The sequence below is a fragment of the Heterodontus francisci genome, chromosome 2, assembly GCF_036365525.1.
Source record: "Heterodontus francisci isolate sHetFra1 chromosome 2, sHetFra1.hap1, whole genome shotgun sequence".
Lineage (NCBI taxonomy): Eukaryota > Metazoa > Chordata > Chondrichthyes > Heterodontiformes > Heterodontidae > Heterodontus > Heterodontus francisci.
In genome coordinates, this window is record NC_090372.1 from 13718128 (window position 1) to 13741866 (window position 23739).

Genomic DNA, 23739 nt, shown 5'->3' on the forward strand with positions numbered 1-23739 from the left:
ACATTTCTTCTGTCTCGTTCGCATGGTTGTACCTGATGTCGGTGTAATTGCTCCCAGCCCTCTTTGAACGATTGCCAGTAAACTTCTGGGCAACCAAAGAGCAGAGATAGAGTTATAGAGTCATAGAGTTTTACAGCACAGAAACAGGTCCTGCGGCCCAACGCGTCTGCGCCGACCATCAAACACCCGTGCTAACTAATCCCACTTCCCCACACTTGGCCCGTAGCCTTGCATGTTTTGGTGTTTCAAGTGGTCATCTAAATACTTCTTAAATGTTGTGAGGGTTCCTGCCTCTGCCACCTCTTTAGGCAGTGTGCTCCAGATTCCAACCACCCACTGGGTGAAAAAATTCTTCCTCAAATCCCCTCTAACCCTCCTGCCCCTTACCTTAAACCTATGTCCCCTAGTTAGTGACCTCTCCGCTAAGGGAAAAAGTTTCTTCGTATCTATCCTATCAATGCCCCTCATAATTTTGTGTACCTCAATCATGTCCCCCCCTCAGTCTTCTCCGCTCCAAGGAAAACAACCCGAGCCTATCCAGTCTGTCTTCGTAACTGAAATGCTCCAGCCCAGGTAACATCCTGGTGAATCTCCTCTACACCCTCTCTATTGCAATCACATCCTTCCTATAGTGTGGTGACCAGAACTGTACAGAGTACTCCAGCTGTGGCCTAACCTGCGTTTTATACAGCTCCATCATAACCTCCCTGCTCTTATATTCTATGCCTCGGCTAATAAAGGCAAGTATCCCATATGTCTTCCTAATCACCTTATCTACCTGTGCTGCTGCCTTCAGTGATCTATGGACAAGCACCTCAAGGTCCCTCTGATCCTCTGTACTCCCTAGGGTCCTACCATTCATTGTATATTCCATTGCCTTGTTAGACCTCCCAAAGTGCATCACCTCACACTTCTCAGGATTAAATTCCATTTGCCACTGCTCCGCCCAGCTTACCAGCCAATCTATATCGTCCTGTAGTCTAAGGCTTTCCTCCTTACTATTTACGACACACCAATTTTCATGTCGTCTGTGAACTTACTGCTCATACCTCCTATATTCACGTCTAAATCATTAATATACACTACAAACAGTAAGGGTCCCAGCACCGATCCCTGCAGTACCCCACTGGTCACAGGCCTCCATTCACAAAAACAACCCACTACCATCACCCTCTGCCTCTTTCCAATAAGCCAATTTTGAATCCAATTTGCCAAATTACCCTGGATCCCCTGGGATTTTACTTTCTTAACCAATCTCCCATGCGGGACCTTATTAAAAGCCTTACTGAAGTCCATGTAGACTACATCAATTGCTTTACCCTCATCTACACCTCTAATTACCTCCTCGAAAAATTCAATCAAATTTGTTAGAAACGATCTCCCCCTGACAAAGCCATGCTGACTATCCCTGATTAATCCCTGCCTCTCCAAGTGGAGATTAATTCTGTCTCTCAGAATTTTTTTCCAATAATTTCCCTGCCACTGATGTTAGACTCACCGGCCTGTAATTACCCTGGTTTATCCCTGCTACCCTTCTTGAATAATGGTACCACATTTGCTGTCCTCCAACCCTCTGGTACCTCTCCTGTGGTCAGAGAGGATTTGAAAATTTGTGTCAGAGCCCCCGCCATCTCCTCCCTTGCCTCACATAGCAGCCTGGGATATACCTCATCTGGGCCTGGGGACTTATCCACCATTAAGCCCACTAATGCAGTTAATACAGATATGTTTACTGGGTCTCTCCTTCTTTTCCTCTGGTTTGCCCCAAGGAAAGTGAGCATTTTCCAAACAGCAAGTGGTGAAAAATCGACTCCACAATTTCTTATATAAATGATAACCAATGGATAATTGCATTGCGCAAACTTACGGGTTTATTTTGTTTAGACACTAAATTTTCTTCCTTGCTTTGCTGCAGGTGCTAACATTTTCTAGGTTACATTTTCGCAGGTGCCAGCTGTCCTCTGGTATCTCAGACAAAGCGGCAAAGCTTCATGTGTGATCTGAGTGGGAGCAGATTATTTGATTGCAAGGGGAAAGCCCAGTTACGTCCACATTTGACACTGAGAAACTATTGAATTCTTCTTGATGCAGTGCATGGGTAAACAACAAAGATCAAAGTAAAGCTGAAAAGTTCATGATAAAGATTTAGGATGCAATGTATTCTATATTCCTGAGTCGCAATGCGTTATTTCTGAAAGTAGCTGTAGTTTGACTCCCAAATTACAAACTTCGTTATTTGAATACCAAGTGCAGCTTTTATACTGTTCTGTGTAATGACAGTATTTTATACCTGTTGCAACAGCATCTTTGTTACAGAAGCCATTTCCTGAAAACTAGTAATAATTATTAGAATTTTTTTAAATTATGAAAATTTTGCCTGTTATTTTTCACAATGCTGTCATGTACACAATGATGCCACTGGACTAGGTATAGCAGAGAACTTCAGCAGGATCAGAATCCAGCCACTCTTGCTGGAAAATGTTCTGATGTGAATGTTAGATGATGGGCAGAGCTTTCAACTTCAACTGTAGTGTAAAATGGGGGATAGTGGATTGTCTGCCCTTTATAGATGCTGCCGAACTATCCTTCCCATTGACTTCAAAAGAGGGGAAAATTGACTGGGTTGTGTATGAGCAGTCAATCCGATGCCACCTGTTTCACAGCCCTGCTGAAGATGAAAGTTCTGGCAGATGACCGGATTGGGCTCTTTTGTGATTTTCCCTTCCCCATATGGTAGAATGACTTGCTGTCATTCACTGCTCGAGCTCAAAGATGACTTCAATCTGGCACCTGCTGGCAACCATCTTATAATCAAGTATAATGCAGAGGCCTGGCAGCAAGTGCTCTTGGGCAGGAAGGATTTTGTAGCACACGTAACCTGACAGAACCAGAATCAAAAGTAGGGGAAGGAAATTAAAGGGGCAAACAAAATCAGGTTAAAGCAGATTGGATATAGATTCTATCTCAAGGGTTATTTTATACCAAGAAATGTCATTACCAGTTAAAGAATGTTGAAACACCTGGTTAGGAAGCTGCGCTCACATTAAATTAATTGATAGACTAAAATTAATGCCACTTGGGCAGAATCTAGACAATAAAATTTCAGATCTCTTTGGTACTGGCATGTTCAGAGCCACTACTTTCCTTTTTATAGTCAGCCAATTTAAAATTCTTATAAATTTTCTTCAAAAATGTAGATTGGGCAACTAAAATCAGTAACCAGCAGTTGTACAAGCAGCACTCTCAGGTAAGATGCTTTCCCTGGTGTTTGGCCATACACAGGCCTGTATGTACAAGTTCCTGACAATGCCTTGCAGCCATGGAAGCCTGATCTCCCCACCAAAATTACTGAAGATTTCCATATTTTGTAGATTGATCCAAGGAGATTAGCTGGACACAGTTTTTTTCACTATGAAAAAATCAGAATACATTACTTGCAGCTGGATAGAGGTAGAACTTACATTTTTTTATTATTCGTTCATGGGTTGTAGGTGTCGCTGGCTAGGCCAGCAGTTATTGCCCATTCCGAATTGCCCTCGAGAAGGTGGTGGTGCGCTGCCTTCTTGAACTGCTGCAGTCCATGTGGTGTAGGTATAACCACAGTTGCTGTTAGGAAGGGAGTTCTAGGATTTTGACCCAGCGACAGTGAAGGGACAGCGATATAGTTCTAAGTCAGGATGGTGTGTGACTTGGAGGGGAACTTGTAGGTGGTGATGGTAGGGTCACGGGTTTGGAAGGTGCTGTCTAAGGACCCTTGGTGCATTGCTGCAGTGCATCTTTTAGATGGTACACATTGCTGCCACTGTGTTTTGGTGGCAGAGGGAGTGAATGTTTGTGGGTAGGGTGCCAATCAAGCAGGCTGCTTTGTCCTGGATGATGTCAAGCTTCTTGAGTGTTGTTGGAGCTGCACCCAACCAGGCAAGTGGAGAGTATTCCATCACACACTCATGACTTGTGCCTTGTAGATGACAGACAGGCTTTGGGGAGTCAGGAGGTGAGTTACTCATCGCAGGATTCCGAGTCTCTGACCTGTTCTTGTAGCCACGGTATTTATATGGCTACTCCAGTTCAGTTTCTGGTCAATGGTAACCCCCAGGATGTTGATAGAGGAGCATTCAGCAATCGTAGTGCCATTGAATGTTTAGGGGAGATGGTTAGATTCTCTCTTGTTGGAGATGGTCATTGCCTGGCACTTGTGTGGCGTGAATGTTACTTGCCACTTATCAGCCCAAGCCTGGATATTGTCCAGGTCTTGCTGCATTTCTACATGGACTGCTTCGGTATCTGAGGAGTTGCGAATGGTGCTGAACACTGTGCAATCATCAGCGAACATCCCCATTTCTGACCTTATAACTGAAGGAAGGTAATTGATGAAGCAGCTAAAGATGGTTGCGCCTAGGACACTACCCTGAGGAACTCCTGCAGTGATGTCCTGGAGCAGAGATGATTGACCTTCAACAAACATACCATCTTCCTTCATGCTAGGTATGACTCCAGCCAGCAGAGAGTCTTCCCCCGATTCCCATTGATTTCAGTTTTGCTACTACTCCTTGATGCCAATCTCGGTCAAATGCTGCCTTGATGTCAAGGGCAGTCACTCTCACCTCACCTCTTGAGTTCAGCTCTTATGTCCATGTTTCAGTCAAGGCCCTAATGAGGTCAAGAGTTGAATGGCCATGGCAAAATCCAAACTGAGCATCATTGAGCAGGTTATTGCTAAACAAGTGCTGCTTGACGACACCTTCCATCACTTTACTGATGATCGAAAGTAGACTGATGGGGCAGTAATTGGCCGGGTTGGATTTGTTCTGCTTTTTGTGTACAGGACATAGCTGGGCAATTTTCCACATTGCCGGGTAGATGCCAGTAGCTGTATAGGAACAACTTGGGTAGGGGCGCAGCAAGTTCTGGAGCACAGGTCTGCAGTACTATTGCCGGAATATTGTCAGTGCCCATAGCCTTTGCAATATCCAGTGCCTTCAGTCGTTTCTTGATATCACATGGAGTGAATCGAATTGGCTGAAGACTGGCATCTGTGATGCTGAGGACTTCAGGAGGAGGCCGAAATGGATCATCCACTCGGCACTTCTGGCTGAAGATTGTTGCAAATGCTTCAGCCTTATCTTTTGCACTGATATGCTGGGCTCCCCCATCATTAAGGATGGGGATATTTGTGGAGCCACCTCCTCCAGTTAGGTGTTTAATTGTCCACCAACATTCACAACTGGATGTGGCAGGACTGCGGAGCTTAGATCTGATCCGTTGGTTGTGGGATCTATTAGCTCTGTCTATCACATGCTGCTTATGCTGTTCGGCATGCAAATAGTCCTGGGTTGTAGCTTCCCCAGGTTGACACCTCATTTTGAGGTATGCCTGGTGTTACTCCTGACATGCCCTCCTGCACTCTTCATTGAACCAGAGCTGATCTCCCGGCTTGATGGTAATGGTAGAGTGGGGGATATGCCGGGTCATGAGTTTACAGATTGTAGTTGAGTACAATTCTGCTGCTGCCGATGGCCCACAGCGCTTCATGGATTCCCAGTTTTGCATTGCTAGATCTGTTCAAAATCGATCCCATTTAGCACAGTGGTAGTACCACACAACACAATGGAGGGTATCCTCAATGTGAAGAGGAGATTTTGTCTCCACAACGACTGTATGGTGGTCACTCCTAACAGTACTGTCATGGACAGATGCATCTGCAACAGGAAGATTGGTAAGGTCAAGTATGTTTTTCCCTCTTATTGGTTCCCTCACCACCTGCCGCAGACCCAGTCTAGCAGCTATGTCCTTTCTGACTCGGCCAGCTCAGTCAGTAATGGTGCTACCGAGCCACTCTTCGTGATGGACATTGAAGTCCCCCATCTAGAGGACATTCTGCGCCCATGCCACCCTCAGTGCTTCCTCCAAGTGGTGGTCAACATGGAGGAGTACAGATTCATCAGCTGAGGGGGGGGGGGGGGTGGCGGTAGGTGGTAATCAGCAAGAGGTTTCCTTGCCCATGTTTAAACTGATGCCATGAGATTTCACGGGAGCCTGAGTCGATATTGAAGACTTCCAGGGCAACTCCCTCCCAATTGTATACCACAGTGCCGCCACCTCTGCTGGGTTTGTACTGCCAGTGGGACAGAACATACCCGGCGTTGGTGATGGTGGTGTCTGGGACATAGTCTGTAAGATATGATTCGGTGAGTATGACTATGTCAAGCTATTGCTTGACTAGTCTGCGAGACAGCTCTCCCAACTTTGGCACAAGCTCCAGATAGTAAGGAGGACTTTGCATGGTCGACAGGGCTGGGTTTGCCGTAATCGTTTCCAGTACCTAGGCTGATGCCGGGTGGTCCGTCCACTTTCATTCTTTATTGGCTTTGTAACGGTTTGATACAACTGCGAGGCTTGTTAGGCCAATTCAGAGGGCATTTAAGAGTCTATTGCTATGAGTCTGGAGTCACATGTAGGCCAGGCCAGGTACAGACAGCAGATTTCTTTCCTTAAAGGACATTAGTGAACCAGATGGGTTTTTACAACAATCGACAATGGTTTCATGGCCATCATTAGACAAGCTTTTAATTCCAGATTTATTAATTGAATTCAAATTCCACCTTCTGCTGTGGTGGATTTCGAATGCAGGTCCCCAGAGCAATACCCTGGGTCTCTGGGTTACTAGTCCAGTACATACCACTACATCACCGCCTTCCCGGTTTCATGATTTCAGCCATTTAGCAAAAGAAAGATGTGAAGCAAGTTCCAACAAATGCTACCCACATATTACAACATCACTAAAATTTGGTGGTAATAATCTAAGAAAAGCCACGGCTGACAAAAGATTCTGCCCACTGACGTTCAGCCCTTGGATACATCAACTCTCCATCATGGCATCTAATTGTGCTGTGAGTTACCCCACTGTTTTCGTTTATATTTCTTTGCTCTAAGCATTTAGAACATAGGAACATAAGTAAGTCATTCAGCCCTTTGAGCTTGTTCCGCCATTCAATTAGATCATGGCTGAACTGTATCTTAATTCTACCTACTCATCTTGGATTCCCTAACTGTTAATATCCTTCCATAACTGTTAATATCCTTGCCTAACAAAAATCAATCTCAGTTTTGAAATTTTCAATTGACATAGCCTCAACAACTTTTTAGGAGAGAGAATTCTAGATTTCCACTACCTTTAGTTACCCTTGTTTCTTGACATCATCTCAGAACTGCGTAGCTCTAATTTTAAGGTTATGCCCTCTTCTGTTGGACTGTCCCACCACAGGAAATAGCTTTTCTCTATTTACCTTATCAAATCTTTTAGTTATCTTAAATACCTCAATTAGATCACCTCTTAATCTTCTAAAATCAATGGAATGCAAGTCCAGTCTAAACAACCAATCCTCACAATTAACCTTTTTACCTCCTCCAAGGCCAATTTGTTCATCCTAAGGTGTGGTGCCCAGACTGATGCAGTACTCTAAACAGGGTCTAACCAGAGCTTTATATAACTGTAACATAACTTCCACCTCTTTGTATTCCAGCCCCCTTGAGGTAAGGGCTAACATTTCATTAGCCTTCATAATTATTTTTTGTACCTGTCCAGGTATTCATTTTCTCAGTAAGGTTGCTGATCTTAAATTTACTTTTTGTTCATTTGTTTGAGTCCAAATGTTCTTCTTTCTTAGCATATCTATAAAATTTAATACTTATGTATTTAGGAGAGGCCTCAATCCTCCTACAACCATCTTCTTCCCAGATCATCAAACGTAAAATTTTCTGATCTTTCCTCAAAGCTCATCCCCCAGGAGTGTTGCAGCAGGAAGTTGTTGGGGTCATTTGGGGATTTGCCTAGTAGGTTCCAACAAAAGGTGGTAAGTGTGGAGGAGTTCAGCAGCTGTATTACTGGAAGGCTGAGGGTCAGCTTGCAGAACCTGTAGATGGCATTGGAAAGAGTGGAAAGTGCAGGGCCATTTGCAACATAGCCACTCACATGAGAGGCTACAATGATAGCTCAACAGCTGCAATTCAGGTCTTGGGGCGGCCCTTGCACCACATCACTGGGTATGATTAAGGGAGGGGTAAGGTAGGCACGCGCCTTTGAAATATGACTGATGCCATTAACTTTGTGCAGCTGCAGATTCGAGGACATAGTGACCTGGAGGCTATTCTCTCTCTTATGATAGCAGCATTTCGACTCTAGTGCTCTGCCCATCCTTCATGACTATCCAGGAGCCACAAGGTAGACTGCAGCAGTAGCTAACCTGTAGCAGGACCATCCTTGAAAATACTTGGGGTCATCTCCTTCCCATTGATGTGTTATCCTGGAGAACAAAATTGAAACACAGCGGAGCCCCTCTCTCAGACCTTGGAAGAAGTGGGTAAAAGGGAAAGACCATGGTGACAAGGATTGGTTCTGTTTATTCATTTTTAACACATATGAACAGAGAAAACAAGTGTGATGTGTAGAATAATGGTATGGAAATAGGAGCAGGATGCAGGTTTGACTTAAGGCTCCTATTTTTATTCAGGGTGGGATAGAGTACTGGTGTGGTCAGAAAGATGGAAGGTTCTTGCCTTGTGGCAGGGAAACAGTTGCCTGTGTCTCAAGAGAGGGCTAGCTGAATTTCTTCAATACTGTCAAGTGGTTTGTGATATTGTTCTTTGTTTGCCTCCAAACAAACCATTTTGCAAATAGAGATGGGGCTGGAGAATACAGAACACAACATGTCAGTAAATGAGAAAGGCTAACAGTATTCTGCATCAAGAACTGAAGCAACTAATCATTTTTTGATTCAAAAAGCTGAAATAAAAACCTTTCTTTCTCATTAAGAGGCTGGATTTTCACAACAGGGCCGAGAAACGGAAGTCAGGACCGTTTCCGGGTCACGACACTGCCCCTGGTGGGAAACAGAAAAGAGTCCCGAGTTTCATGGAAGGCCAACTGAAGTGAGGGCCCGATTTAAACTCACCACGGCAGTCATTACTGTGGCAACAGTTTGAGTTGTTGTGGAATTAAACTGACCACTCTCAAGTCCATGGGATTTAAACAAGCAAAGACCTTTATTCGAGCATATGCAAGGCAGAAGCTTCTGGTAACCCAAAGAACTTCTCAGCAATATAGAGTTTGCAGAACATATTTATAGCTCTTAACTTCCTAGTTTTCCTATACAATTCTGTGACAACCATCAATCATTAATCACTTCAGTTCATTACATGAATCACGTGGTTAGTAACCTGATCAATGGACAATACCAGCCTATCTCATTTCCCAGCCTTGAGTCTGCTAGTTACTTGGTGACTTAATTGCTATCTGGCCTTCACTTCCCCTTTACCTTGTTCCCACAGAATAACGTGCTTACACAGACTGCTAGGCTTTTATTATCACTGTGCAGTCCCAGGACTGACATTGGTCAAGTATCCCACCATGCCTATTTTCACTACAGTACTTGTTTAAAACTATTAGTACACTCTACTACCAACCCTATTTAGCCTTATCCAAGACCTATCCCTTTTGTCCCACTACAGAGTGGTGAAAGTGCACGTTGAAGAAAGACAGAGAGGTTTGGGCTGCATTTCCCATGACAATGATGGTGCAGGAAAGTCGGAGGCCTGGAATGACAACCTCAAGGTCATGCTGGAGGCAGGTGCAGAATGGGGTAAAGGATGATCACCCATTCTTCCTGAACATAGCAGATGTTTTCAGGTGCCTTTTGAGCACTAAATGAGGAATATACCTGTATATCTTTTCAGCAGAGTTAACTTGTGAAAATAATTATAAATTGGTAAGTGTGACTCAGGAAGCAAGTATGCATATGTGTTCTTGTAAAGAACAGTAGATGTTCTAAAAATGAGTAGTAACTAACTTTGTCTTAGCATATTTAAAGCAAATAGGAAATACATTTGTGCTATTCAGTGATTGGTAGTTTTAAATATGTATTTAAAGCCAATCTTACATGTAGTAACATTTTTAGAATGTTGGAATTTCTGAGGGGAGGGAATGCTTGAAATTAAAAATAAAATGGATTTAACTGCTCTTTTTTTTAACAAATTAAGTGTCTGATGGGGCAAATCACTTTGGTAGAAAGTTACGAAAGTCTTCCAACTGGAACAGTGTATGGTGGATATCACTCTTCATTTACAATGTTACTGGTGCAGAACGTCATAATGTTACTTTAGGACAAGTCCTATATCAAATGTCAACTCCCAGGCTGTCTTTAAGCAACAGCTCTAAAGCATAAAACATAAATCATACTAACAAGGTGACAATTGAGATAATTAAGATTCCAGATGTCTCATTTTATATGGGAGCACCATCATTGCAAGAATTGCAATGGTTCAAGGGGAAGGGCCACTACCATCTTTTCAGTGCAACTAGGGATAGGCAATAAATGTGGCTTCGCCAGTGCCACTCATATCCTGAGAAGTTTAATATAAAAAATCCAGAATTTGGGATAATTCCCAAGACCCTAGCTTCAGCAATATGCATTCTTGTTCATGCATTCACTGGCAAAACAAGTTTTGGTGCCCATCCTTAATTGCCCTTGAGAAGATGCTGGTGAGCCATCTTCTATAACCGCTGCAGTCCATGTAGTGTAGGTACACCCACAGTGCTGTTAGGGAGGGAGTTCCAGGATTTTGACCAAGCAAGAGTGAAGGAATGGCAATATAGTTGCAAGTCAGGATAGTGTGCGGCTTGCAGGAGAACTTGCAACTGGCAGTGTTCCTATGCATCCGTTGCCCTTGTGTTTCTAGATGGTAGAGGTTGTGGGTTTGGAAGGTGCTGTCTAAGGAGCCTTGGTGAGTTGCTGCAGTGCATCTTGTTGGTGATACACACTGCTGCCACTGTGCGCCAGTGAGGTAGGGAGTGAATATTTAAGGTTGTGAATGGGGTGCGAATCAAATGGACTGCTTTGTCCTGGATGGTGTTGAGCTTCTTGAGTGATGTTGGGGATGCATTCATTCAGACAAGTGGACAGTATTCCATCACATTCCTGACTTGTGCCTTGTAGATGGTGGACAGGCTTTACGGAGACAGGAGGTGAGTTACTCGCTGCAGAATTCATAGCCTCTGACCTGCTCTTGCAGTTATATGGCTGGTGCAGTTAAGTTCCTGGTCAATGGCAACCCCCAGGAAGTTGATGGTGGAGGGCATGGACAGCTTCAGAATCTGAGGAGTCGCAAATGGTACTGAACACTGTGCTAATCATCAACACATCCCCACTTCTCACCTTCTGATGGAGAGATGGTCATTGATGAAGCAGCTGAAGATGGTTGGGCCTAGGACAAAGCCCTGAGGAACTCCAGCAGTGATGCCCTGCGGCTGAGATGATTGGCCTCCAACAACCACAACCATCTTCCTTTGTGCTAGGTATGACTCCAATCAGTGGAGAATTTTCCTCCTGATTCCCATTGACTTCAATTTCACTAGGACTCCTTGATGCCACACTAGGTCAAATGTTGCCGTGATGTCAAGGGCAGTCACTCACACCTCACCTCTGGCATTCAGCTCTTTTGTCCATGTTTGGTCCAAGGCTGTAATGAGATCTGAAGCTGAGTGGCCCTGGCAGAACCTAAACTGAGCATCGGTGAGCAGGTTATTGCTGAGCAAGTGCCACTTGATTGCACTGCCAGCAACACCTTCCATCACTTTGCTGATGATCGAGAGTAGAGAGGGGCAGTAATTGGCTAGATTGGATTTTTCCTGCTTTTTGTGGACTGGAAATACCTGGGCAATTTTCCATATTGTTGGGTAGATGCCAGTGCTGTTGCTGTATTGGAACAGCTTGGCTAGGAGTGCTGCTAGTGCTGGAGCACAAGTCTTCAGCACTACAGCCAGGATGTTGTCAGGGACTATAGACTTTGCTGTATCCAGTGCCTTCAGCTTTTCCTTATATCATGTAAAGTGAATCAAATTGGCTGAGACTGGCATCTGTGATGCTGGGAACCTCAGAAGGAGGTCGAGATGAATCATCCACTCGACACTTCTGGCTGAAGATGGTTGCAAGTGTTTCCGCCTTGTATTTTGCACTGACATGCTGGACTCCCCCATCATTGATGATGGGGATGTTTGTGGAGCCTCCTCTTCCAGTTAGTTATTCAACTGTCCACCACCATTCACGATCGGATGTGGCAGGACTGCAGAGCTTAGATCTGATCCGTTGGTTGTGGGATTGCTTTTCCCTGTCTATCGCATGCTGCTTCCGCTGTCTAAGTATGCATGTAATCCTGTGCTGTAACTTCACCACGTTGGCAGCTCATTTTTAAGTATTTTCTGTTTCTACTATTTTACATTCTCTTTTAAATACCATCCATTTTTATAGTTATATTATCATTTTCCTTTTTATTGGCCTTTATTTTCTGATTCACTCCTCTTTCTGACTGTTATCTTCTCAAGCTGCCTGCCTCTAGCGCTTGGTGTCGCCATACACAATTGTCCCATTAACTTCCCACTGGCATTAGATTGCCAATGCCCACTGACCGTGACTGCAGCAGGAGTGTGAGGGTTCTGCCTGGCATTTCGTTGCCAAGGAAACACTGCTGTGCTGCCTGGTTCGCCCGTCTCTCACTTGTTCTGTTTGTTCTCCTTTGTAAAAAATGTAAATGATGACATGGATTCATTCCAGAAGTCTGGCAGGACCATTTCTTCTGAAAGAACATCAGAGTGAGAGGGATTAAATTTTACTTGGAGTGTAGTAACTAATCTGGGGAACATAGGAATCCTATGGGTAAACTCAAAGTTACAGACAGAAATCTAAATTATCATATAAAACTGGTCTAACTGAGGAACAAGAATAATGGCACACATGATAATTCAGTTTTTCAGCACTCTACACTGCCCACTGGATTTACATTTTCTTCAGGTTTTTCCTATTCCGGCTCTCGTGTATAAGATTCCAAACAAAATTGAAGTCTCTTCTGATCTTTCTCATCCTTAGTCAGAAACTGGCTTCGAGGAATTAAACTGACATTATCAATGATATTTAGAAAACGGAGAAGAGCCAGAATAAAAATTGAATAAGTAACAGAGGGACTAGGCGTTGCAGCAGTATTTCCATGGTAACCAAATGCCATGCAGTTCCCTAATGTCACTGTTACCAGGACATTTTAGTATTCTGAAGCTGAAGCTGCTAGCGGCCATCTCCAAATGCATTTCTGAAGTTTTGGATTGCACAGTGAATGGAAAACATTCGAGTTCTGGCAACAAGGATCAGAGCAATCAAAATGACATATTGCTTCCTCTAGACACACAAATGGGATATTAAGATATCTCTGAAAATAGGGCTCCAAGATTAAGTTTTCAAACAGTGTTTTAGAAGTTCATGTTAATATTTTCCATGAACATTGGCATTCAAGAATTGGGAAACATTGGAGTCAAAGTAAAAAAAAAAGGATTTGGACATTTACTTGAAAGGAGGGCTATGGGGAAAAAGCAGGGGAGTGGGAATAATTGGATAGTTCTTTCAACGAGCTGACACAGGCACTATGAGCTGAATGGCCTCCTTCTGTGCTGTATGATTCTATGAAAGTACAAGCCCTGTTCTCCTCTGTTTCTTCCATGATTTCCTACAACTCCTCCCACAAAATCTTGACACATTCTGAGGTATGGCTTTGTAGCTTCATGATCTCATCTAAACAAGTAACAATTAACCTCATCATTCCTGGGCTCAGGAATTTGCATTCCGTATCATTGCTCAGTGACTCGTACTGAAAAGCCCATGTGTGTGGCAATCAGGCAAGAAGAGTGTTGAATTTGGCTCTGATGCCTTCCACAGTCACATATCTTAAGACACTCAGGTAAATTTTTAGTTCCAAGAATAGATCTCCAGGAGGCTTGATTTTTAGTCACTTGTTTGGTGGTGTACTGACCCTGTTTCACGAACAGATGAAAACCAACTGTAAATTGTATTTTTGTGCACTTGGGTGTTGTTGTCAATTGCCATTATACACAGCATGTTAAGTTATTTTACGTCTGTGTTCCACTTGTTAAGATGGAGGCAGGAGATCACCACCAAAAGGAGGTGGGACAGCAACTTGAAGGGATCCAGCCACATGACCTAGAAGCCACCCTTTTCAGCCTTCCTGGATTTGAAACAGTATCAGTTGAGGGAACAGCTTGTTGAAAAACACTGCTGCCTTGAAGCTGCATCTCACTTCTCTGAGGCCTTCCTGCAAGAGGGAAAGAAGCCACAGTCTGCAAAACTGCAAGAAACTCTGCTCTCTGCCAGTTTTCTCTTCGTCAAAAAGGGTATCAGAAATTATGCTGCCTCAGCTTATTTCCGAAAGTGCAAAAAGAAGAAAGTGTATGCAAAGCGGTTTCCAACGACTCTTACCCCCACTTAGCATTTCCAGTTGGTTAACTCCAGTTTTGGACTTTCTGTTAATTAAAAAATCGACTCTAGTTTCAAATGAACCTGTTAGCTTGCAGTTAAGCGATTTTCTATTTGGTAAATGTCCTTGCCCTTTTGATGCCTATACCTTTCCTTGTATGTTCGTGAGTGTGCATTGCGAAGTTAACCCCCTCCCGAGTTTAAGAGCATGTGTTAATAAACCATACTTCTTTGTTTTAACTTCAACAACAGTGTTGTGGTCCTTTACAAGTCAGGGTTCAGGGAGGAAAATTCAATCACAATCTGCTTAGGGACCAGTTGTTGAAAATATACAGAAATTTGTTTTCAAAAATTAACTACCTATCCGTAACACCTGCAAGAACTTTTTCAATCAGTTTAACCATGATACTGTACAAACAGTATATACTTGGCAAGAGCAACACTTTATAATCTAAAAACTGAGTACAACACTCTGCTGCCTTGCAGCAATTGTGCAGAAAGTTTAGAGGGTTCACCAAATCATCTAGGACTACTCATAGTATCTGATATTAGTTTCCAGTTATCTGTTCAAAGTATGCATTCTTCCCTTCACATGCTTGTTAAGTACTTTGAAGGATTGTCATGCATGGCCATTAGCAATAGATTACGCATGCCTTCGGTCACAAGAAGAAAGGGATTCATCCAAAGTAAATTGGTTCATCTCAATGCAACAACAACTTACATTTATACAATGTTTTTCGTGTACAAGAGATCACAGAGGCACTTAACAGAAAAATTTGAAAAATTGCCCCCAAACCACAGGAAGAGAGAGTCGGGGAAATAACTAAAGGCTAGGTTAAAAAGATGGGTTTAGAGAAGGTTTGGTGCAGTGGTTAGCACTGCAGCCTCACAGCTCCAGGGACCTGGGTTCAATTCTGGGTACTGCCTGTGCGGAGTTTGCAAGTTCTCCCTGTGACCGCGTGGGTTTTCGCCGGGTGCTCCAGTTTCCTCCCACCGCCAAAGACTTGCAGGTGATAGGTAAATTGGCCATTATAAATTGCCCCTAGTGTAGGTAGGTGGTAGGGAATATGGGATTTCTGCAGAGTTAGTATAAATGGGTGGTTCTTGGGCGGCACAGACTCGGTGGGCCGAAGGGCCTGCTTCAGTGCTGTATCTCTAAATAAAATAAATAAATAAAGAGGCAGAGAAGATAAGGGAGGGAGTTGCAGAGAATACAACTGAGGCAACTGAAAGTTATGCCACTGATGATGAGGTAACAGGATAGGGGCTGCATGCACAGGAAGTTGGAAGCAGCAGACCTGGCAGAGGAGAATGTACAGCTGAAAGGAACTGCAGAGGTAGGGTGGCCATGGAATGATCTGAAGATGAGGGCAGGAATTTTAGATTGGAAGCACTGGAGACAAAAAGCCTATGTAGATCAGCAAGGACAGGGATGATGGGTAAGCAAAATTTATTGCAGGACAGGTTGCAAGTAGTTCCATATGTTATCACAACCATGAGCTTGCAGAATGATACTTGGGTATGACTGTATGTCCTCCTGACAATCTGTACTTCTTACTTCAGCTACACAAAACATGAGGGAAGAAACCTGAAGAGCAGTAGTCCCCCTAACTTGAAGAATTGTGTGATTTTGAGTAGGTCACCCTCCAGATCATTGGGCAAGAGAGCACTGAAGGAGTACCTCTTGGCACACCCGAACCACCACCACCCACCACCTCCCACCCCCCACCCCCAGCTCAAGGCTCATACTTTTCTTCTCATCCTATACGCTGACACTAAAGTATACTCTAAAGCACAATATCGTGTGAACTCATTGTACTCTAAGTGGCAGTTGAGTGGTTGTCGTAATAGGGGCATTGTAACCATGTTCCTCTTGCCTTTCTTTACTTTGTACCCCAGGAAGTTATGCCAGTGGCCAGACAGAATCCAGTATCACTTACTCCTACCCTCACAAATAGCAGCTCAGGTACACCTGCGGATGAGGTGGAGGAAGGTGTACCAGGTGCATAGGGTGCACAATTCGGAGTGGAGGTGATGGTGGCAATGAAGGATGAGCAGGAACATGCTGAGTGAAAGATCATATCACATCCATCCTTACCTATTGAGTCCAGGGATCTGGTCATGATGGGACCTGCATTTGGAAGAACTGTAGCAAAGTCTTATTAGAGTCATAGAGAAATACAGCACCGAAACAGGCCCTTCGACCCACCGAGTCCGCGCCGACCATTAACCACCCATTTTATACTAATCCTACATGAATTCCATTTTTCCCTCTCACATCCCCACCTTCCCTCAATTCTCCTACCACCTACCTACACTAGGTGCAATTTTTACAATGGCCAATTTACCTATCAACCCGCAAGTCTTTGGCATGTGGGAGGAAACCGGCGCGCACCCGGAGGAAACCCATGCGGTCAGAGGGAGAACTTGCAACCTCCGCACAGGCAGTACCCAAAACTGAACTCGGGTCGCTGGAGCTGTGAGGCTGCGGTGCTAGCCACTGCGCCGCCTTAGTTTAGACTTTTATAGCATAAAACAGTGCCAAAAGTTATTGTCGGAGTTGAAGGACTGAAGGATGTGGAAGGGCATAGAAAACTGAAGGAGGTAGTAAAGGCACAGAGGGGCATAGCCATGGAGGACCTTAAAGTAAAAGACGAGCAAAGTAAATTCAATGTATTGATGACAAGGAACCAGTGTGAATCAACAAGGCTGGGGGAAATGGGTGAGTAGGACTTAGTGTAGGGTGGCTGAGTATTGAGCAAGTTGGAATTTATGGAGGGAGGAGGATCTGATCCGGCAAGAAGAACCTTGGAGAAATCAAATCTAAAGATCACATAAGGATTTGGCAGCTGTGTGGTCTGGTACAGGCATAGAAAGGTGATATTGCAGGTAGAAGCAAGTAGCCTGTTGATGGATGGAATGTGGCATTTGAAACTCAACTCTGATTCAAAATTACATCAAAGACGTCAGGCAGAAGAATGGAATGGAATCAATGGCAAGGATGTGCCATTTATAGTGGGGGCTGAAAACACTGGTTTTGGTTTTCCTAATGATCAGTAGGAGAAAATTTTGACTCAACCAGGAATGATTGACAGTCAGCAATGGAGAGGTAGAAGTGAATATTGCCAGAATACAAGTGGTAAATTGGTCATTGTAAATTGCCCCTAGCATAGGTAGGTGGTAGAAGAATTGAGGGAAGGTGGGGATGTGGTAGGGAATATGGGATTAATGTAGGATTAGTATAAATGGGTGGTTGATGGTCGGCACAGACTCAGTGGGCCGAAGGGCCTGTTTCAGTGCTGTATCTCTCTATGACTCTAAGAGTTGTGGATAATGCCATCGAGCAGCAGGATGTATTTGAGGAAGAGGGTAAAAGATAGATTCTTTGGGAATTCTGGAGGTGGCTGTGCAGGGACGGGAAGCAAAGCCAATGTTCAATATGTGCTGGCTGTTCTGCAACAAGTAACAGTGGAACCACACAAGGTTATCAAACAGAGCTGGACAATGGAGGAACATGGCATGGTCAACTATGGCAAATGTCATGGAAAGTTTAATGAAAGATAAAACACTGCAGTCACAGTAATGGAGGATGTCATAGGAGACTGGGAATAGGGTGAGAAGGGCTCTGGGCAGTGGTAAGGAGCAGGGGGAGGTGGTGGCGACAGCAGCTCTTGGAATTCTTTGGCTAATTTGGTACCACTCTTGCACTATATTATTATATATTATAATGAAGGAATAGAGAGTTATATATCCAAATATGCAGATAACACTAAGTTAGGTGGCCCAATAAGTTGTGTCGATGGGAGAAGGAAGTTACAGATGACACAGACAGACTAGGTGAGTAGGCAAAATGACAGCAGATGGAGTTCAATGTGAGGAAGTGTGAGGTCATTCACTTCTGATCCAAGAAAGTTGATTACAGTATTTTCATAATGATGAGAGATTAATGTCATAGAGTCATAGTGTCACTGCAGCATAAAAGGAGACCATTCAGCTCATCGAGTCCATGCCGGCTCTCTGTAGAGCAATCAATCAGTCCCATTCCCCCGTTCTATCCCTGTCGGCCCGCAAGTTTATTTCCCTCAAGTGCCCTCTAATTTCCTTTTGAAATCATTCATAATCTCCGCTTCCACCATCCTCATAGGCAGCATGTTCCAGGTGTGTGTGTGTCCATGCACTCAAATCTCTATAAGCTAGTGTACAGGTACAAAAAGTAATCGAAAAGGCTAATGGGATGTTGACTTTTATCTCAAGTGGGCTGGAATACAAAAGTGGGAAAGCAATGCTTCAGTTGCACAGAACCTTGGTTACAGCCCATCTGGAGTACTGTGTTCTGTTTTGGGCATCAAAGCTCAGAAAAGATATGACAACAATAACAACTTAGATCCATATAGTGCCTTTATCATAATAAAACATCCCAAGGTGCTTCACAGAGGTATTATAAAACAAAATATGGCACTGAGCCACATAAGGGAATAACCAAAAGCTTGGTCAAAGAAGTAGGTTTTAAGAAGCATCTTAAAGGAGAAAAACAAGGTACAGAGGCAGAGAGGTGTAGGAAGGGATTTCCAGAGCTTCAAGGCCAAGCAGCTGAAGACATGGCCATTAATGGTGGATTGATTAAAATCGGGGATACTTAAGAAACCAGAAGTAGATGAGCACAGATACTCAGAGGGTTGTGGGGCTGGAGGAGATTACAGAGATAGGGATGAGTAAACCAGGGTGAGATTTTTAAAATCAAGATGTTGCTTGACCGAGAGCTAACGTAGGTCAGCAAGCACAGGGGTGATGGATGAATGGGACTTGGTGCGAGTTAAAACATGGGCAGCAGAGTTTTCGATGATCTCAAGTTTATGGAGAGTAGAATGTGGGAGACCAGCCAGGAATACATCGGAATAGTCATGTCTAGAGGTAACAAAGGCATGAATGTGGGTTTCAGTAGCAGATGAGCTGAGACTTTGCGGAGGGGGGGGTGGGGGGGGGGGGTGCGAAGTCAGGTGATGTTACAGAGGTGGAAATAGGTAGTCTTAGTGGTGGCACAAATATGTGGTCAGAAGCTCATCTCAGGGTCAAATATGACACCAAGGTTGCAAACAGTCTGGTTTAGTCTCAGATAGTTGCCAGGGATGGAGTCTGTCACTAGGGAACGGAGTTTGGAGCAGGGACTGAAAATAATGGTTTTAGTCTTCCCAATATTGAAATAATATTTTATATTGGCATTGGAAGGAATACAGTGCAGATTTACCAGAATGATACCAAGGCTTATTGAGTTAAGTTATGAGAAAGGTTGAAAAATCTTGGCTTCTACTCTCGAGTTTAGAAGTTGAGGAATTATCTAATTGAGATTTTTGTTAAATGACTAAGTGATCTGATAGGGTATATACAGAGAAACTATTTCCTCTGGTGCAGAAATTCAGAACAGGAGGGTATAATCTTAAAATTACACCTGGGACATTTAAGAGTGAAATGAGGAAGCACCTTTTATATAAAGGGTAGTGGAAATCTAGAATTCTCTCCCCCAAAGGCTGTGAATGGTGGGTCAATTAAAATTTTCAAGACTGAGACAGATTTTTGTTAGGTTAAGGTATCGAGGGATAGGGAACAAAGGCAGGTAAATGGAGTTGAGGTACAGATTAGCCATCATCCAACTGAATAAGGAACAGTTTTGACAGGTGAAGAATCTGCTTCTGCTCCTATTACTAGCTTCTCAAATTAAGTATAATCTACAGGAGGGTACCTGTGGACCCACAAAATTCAGCACTTTCAGAAAAGAAGTCGAGAAACGGAGGGGGGGAATATCTGACAAAAGCTGTGGTGAAAAGAAATCAAATAAATAAATTGTTGGGGAGTAAGAGATACTTACAAAAATGGATTAAACAGGTTTAATACCCCCGAGGCCACAAGAAAGCTCTAGTCAAATACTTGGTTTCCATCATTGTAAAGCATAAATCTTTCCCCAATTATTTTAAATATTTAATTAGGACTAGAGTGTATCTTGTGAAGAAAGGTCAAAAATCCGCTTAAACACAAGAAGTCAAAGAGAAGCCTGAGGAAGATGTTGAATAAATATTACAATTGGTTTGTTTAAACACTTGATTGAAGTATGGGCTATTATTACTAGACTAATGAAATAGGTACTAGTCCAGATTGAAGGAAAGACGACAAATATTATCAAACCAATTAAAGTGACAAAAACATTTTTTTTAGAAGAAAAAGTAGACACCATGAAAAACCCAACACGGCTCTGGTGAAACATATATGCATCCAAGATTAATACTAATTGCACTCAAGATGCATGCTGCTATTGCAGCTACTGAATTTATCTGAGATGGTTGGAAAATAAGTATCTGCAGATTCACCACCCAACACAGCTGACTGTGCTTCCAAATATCAAAGTCTCCATTTTGATGTGGTACATGTAACTTACCCAGTTTAGAACAGATATGCACAGGAGATGCCAATGAGATCAACATGAACCTTGAAGGACCAGATTGTTTGATTGTTTTGTATTTGTGCCTTCACACACTGTCTGAATTAAACCGGACAGCTGAGTAAGGAGGAGGGAAAAGCTCATGACTGCTGAAGTAGAAGTATGTTCAGCAGAACGTAATCATAAATCTCTTACTCAGTGCCTTACAATCAAGCATTCTGATAATGTCATAAGTGTGGCATATAAGAAAAGGTAATTGAATTTTATTGCTCTATCAATTGTACTATAATACTCACTACTGTCAATGAAGAGAGCACTTTCATCCTTATTACTGTCAGTGAATAGAGCGCTTTAATCCCACCCACGTCTTTATATGAAGTATCTTCCTAACAGATTTGGTCCGCTACTTTAAAAATCTCACTTTCAATGCTCGAAGCCAAACATGACAGGCAGGTATATCTTGCAACAACCTCAATAACTTGCGTTGGAGCTGATCTAAATTTCTAACTTCTTCTGAATCTAAATGTGAAAAGCAGGAAATTTTAGCAGTTACCATGATGTGGAATTAACTGCTAGTTATAAGGTCACACTCCTCGCTTCTGATACTTCCCAACTTGCCAATTCTCAAATACATTTACATTTACAGGCCATGATTTAGAGTGATAGAAAAGTAGACTAGCAATGTCACAAATTACTTAAAATATGCTATTTTCAGAACATTAACTGAGACAGTTCTAGCGAAGAACATCCCAATTCCCATAACTGAATAAATTATGCAAATGAAAGACTATGAATAAGAAAGTATTATTCATCATCTGCAATTCCACAGTTGTGGTCTAGAGTTTAGTCTAAAGTGCGCCAGTGCCTTATGTGGTGCGTGATGCACCATGACACAGGATCTGTTGCATGCCGAAGCTGTTGTATGCTGATTGAAGCAAATTGTATTCTATATTCTGAACAACCCATACTTTTTTGCATTTACATATTTTATAACTGTAAATTATAACAAAGTTTTGTTTGGTGATTTCTCTACGATTTCAGGAAACAGTAATGGGGGAAGAAATTGGTCCTCACTATGCCTGCTTTCCAGGTAGAAAATGGCAGTAAAAATTCATAATTTCATAGGGTTATTCCCTACATCCTAAAGCTGAAATGCCTCAGGCACTCTTTTGGTCTTGGATGATTTTCAGACATTCTGGGTGGTCATTTTAAACAGGCTTTAGATTCCTTGCATGAGGGGGCCTAATGGCTGTTCAAGGACTTCTCAGCAACATTGCTCAATGCTAAACGTAGCAGCTGACGGGCCTGCTCTGCTCAGGTTTTGGTGGGATTGCTGCAACCAAAAAATCAGTCACCACCAAAAAGTATTTTCCTTTCTTACCTGTCTGAGGAGCTGGCCTATGATCTCTCCCATTCTTGTCCCCTATCCTCCATCCCACTCCATGAATAATGGGAGTGCTAAATATGTGCATATTGTCTTTTACTGCAAACAATTCATACATGACCATTAGCCATCCTATCTCTTCCCCACATCGTGCTTTACCTGGGTGTGCAAACGTGTATTTCTTTTTCCTGTTCTACTCCTTTACTTAGGTGCATCCCGACAGCTAGCATTTTTAAAGATGCTTGATGACTTCGCTGATACCAAAGGCTCACGGAACTGAGTTGTCCCTTTTCTCGTTACAGCTTGGTCCTGGCAGGGAGCCTCAGCTAACTCTATCATTTCAGCCTCTGCCTGGGCAGCCTGGTGCAGTTTCCTACATGCCATTTGCATGATGCTCTGAGGGGAAGGCTAGATATTTGGCACGTGCCACTGTCCTAAGAGACAGAAACTTTATACAAGTTGACTCCACCCATCGCCATTCTACTGGGCCCAGGTCCTGTTTGTTCACTGCTCAGCATGATAGCTGGTCTGATGACATCTGTTCAGATGCTGAAAGCTTGAGAATTAGCAGCCTGCATACCAGGGATAGGCATCGACATGTTGCACCATGAACATCTGACAAACTTACTGACTCAGGCGCGGACATGGGGGCAATTAATCTGTATATAAAGTGTATAGCCAATCTAATGCCATCAAAACACAGTCCGATTTAAAACACATTTCTCCCAATAAATAAAGTAGCCGAGCAGACAAACATCAATGGAGAGCAGCACAACTGTATTAGTTAGCTAGCAAGCAAAATGGTATGCAATACCAATGTGAATTACTTTTATTGACAGAATAGAGATAGCTACACCATGTCACGGGGTGGTAGATGGACCTTACCAGATGACCTCTGTCGATTTACACTATGTCAGGAGTGGAGAATCATCCAATAAACCATGAAACTCAAGGAGAGGATTGTTATTGTGGTTATTGAGGTGAGGCAGTGGAAAAATCAGCAAAAGGAAGATTTTTCACACTGCTGTCGTCACAAGTCAATTTAACTCGTGATGATCAATGTTTGTGCAGCTTCTCCACGTGCTTGTAATATGTGTCTGAAGACAGGACAGGACAGCCAACAAGAGGGCAGTGATCATGAGAATTTTATAGGATGGAGCAGATAATACTTCAGAAGAGCCATGTAACACAGAAATGCAGAGTGGGACAGCAAGGGACAGAGAGATTAACGGTAGGTAGCCAAGACTAGTTTATTCATCTTGATAGGCTGTTAAACTAGGTCATGGATTCTAAAATACCGAACAACAGCATCTCTCGTGGACAAAATGTCATTTTCTCACCAAAGCTAGTGACAAGATTAGATAAACACTATTACAAATAAAGAGCGCCCTTCAGTTCCTCCAATGAATTAATTTTCTTAAATTCACTTGCGTCTATATCTTAGTCTATCACTGTCGATTCTGATTCAGCTCTGACAAGATAATTTTTCTGCAAAAAGTTGAGCGGTTGTTACTGCATGTATTATTCAATTACAAAATGTTTAGTCACTATCTGTAAGATTATACTCCAGACTAACCAATTTATGTCCAAGGCAAATCTTTTACCTGTGAGCAAAG

At 43.1% G+C, this 23739-nt stretch overlaps 1 protein-coding gene across 21 annotated transcripts in view; it reads right to left on the bottom strand.

The window, feature by feature from the left end:
- fars2 (phenylalanyl-tRNA synthetase 2, mitochondrial) overlaps positions 1-23739 on the bottom strand; it is a 480761-nt gene that overhangs the window by 151912 nt on the left and 305110 nt on the right. The gene's annotated exons all lie outside the window — the stretch shown is intronic.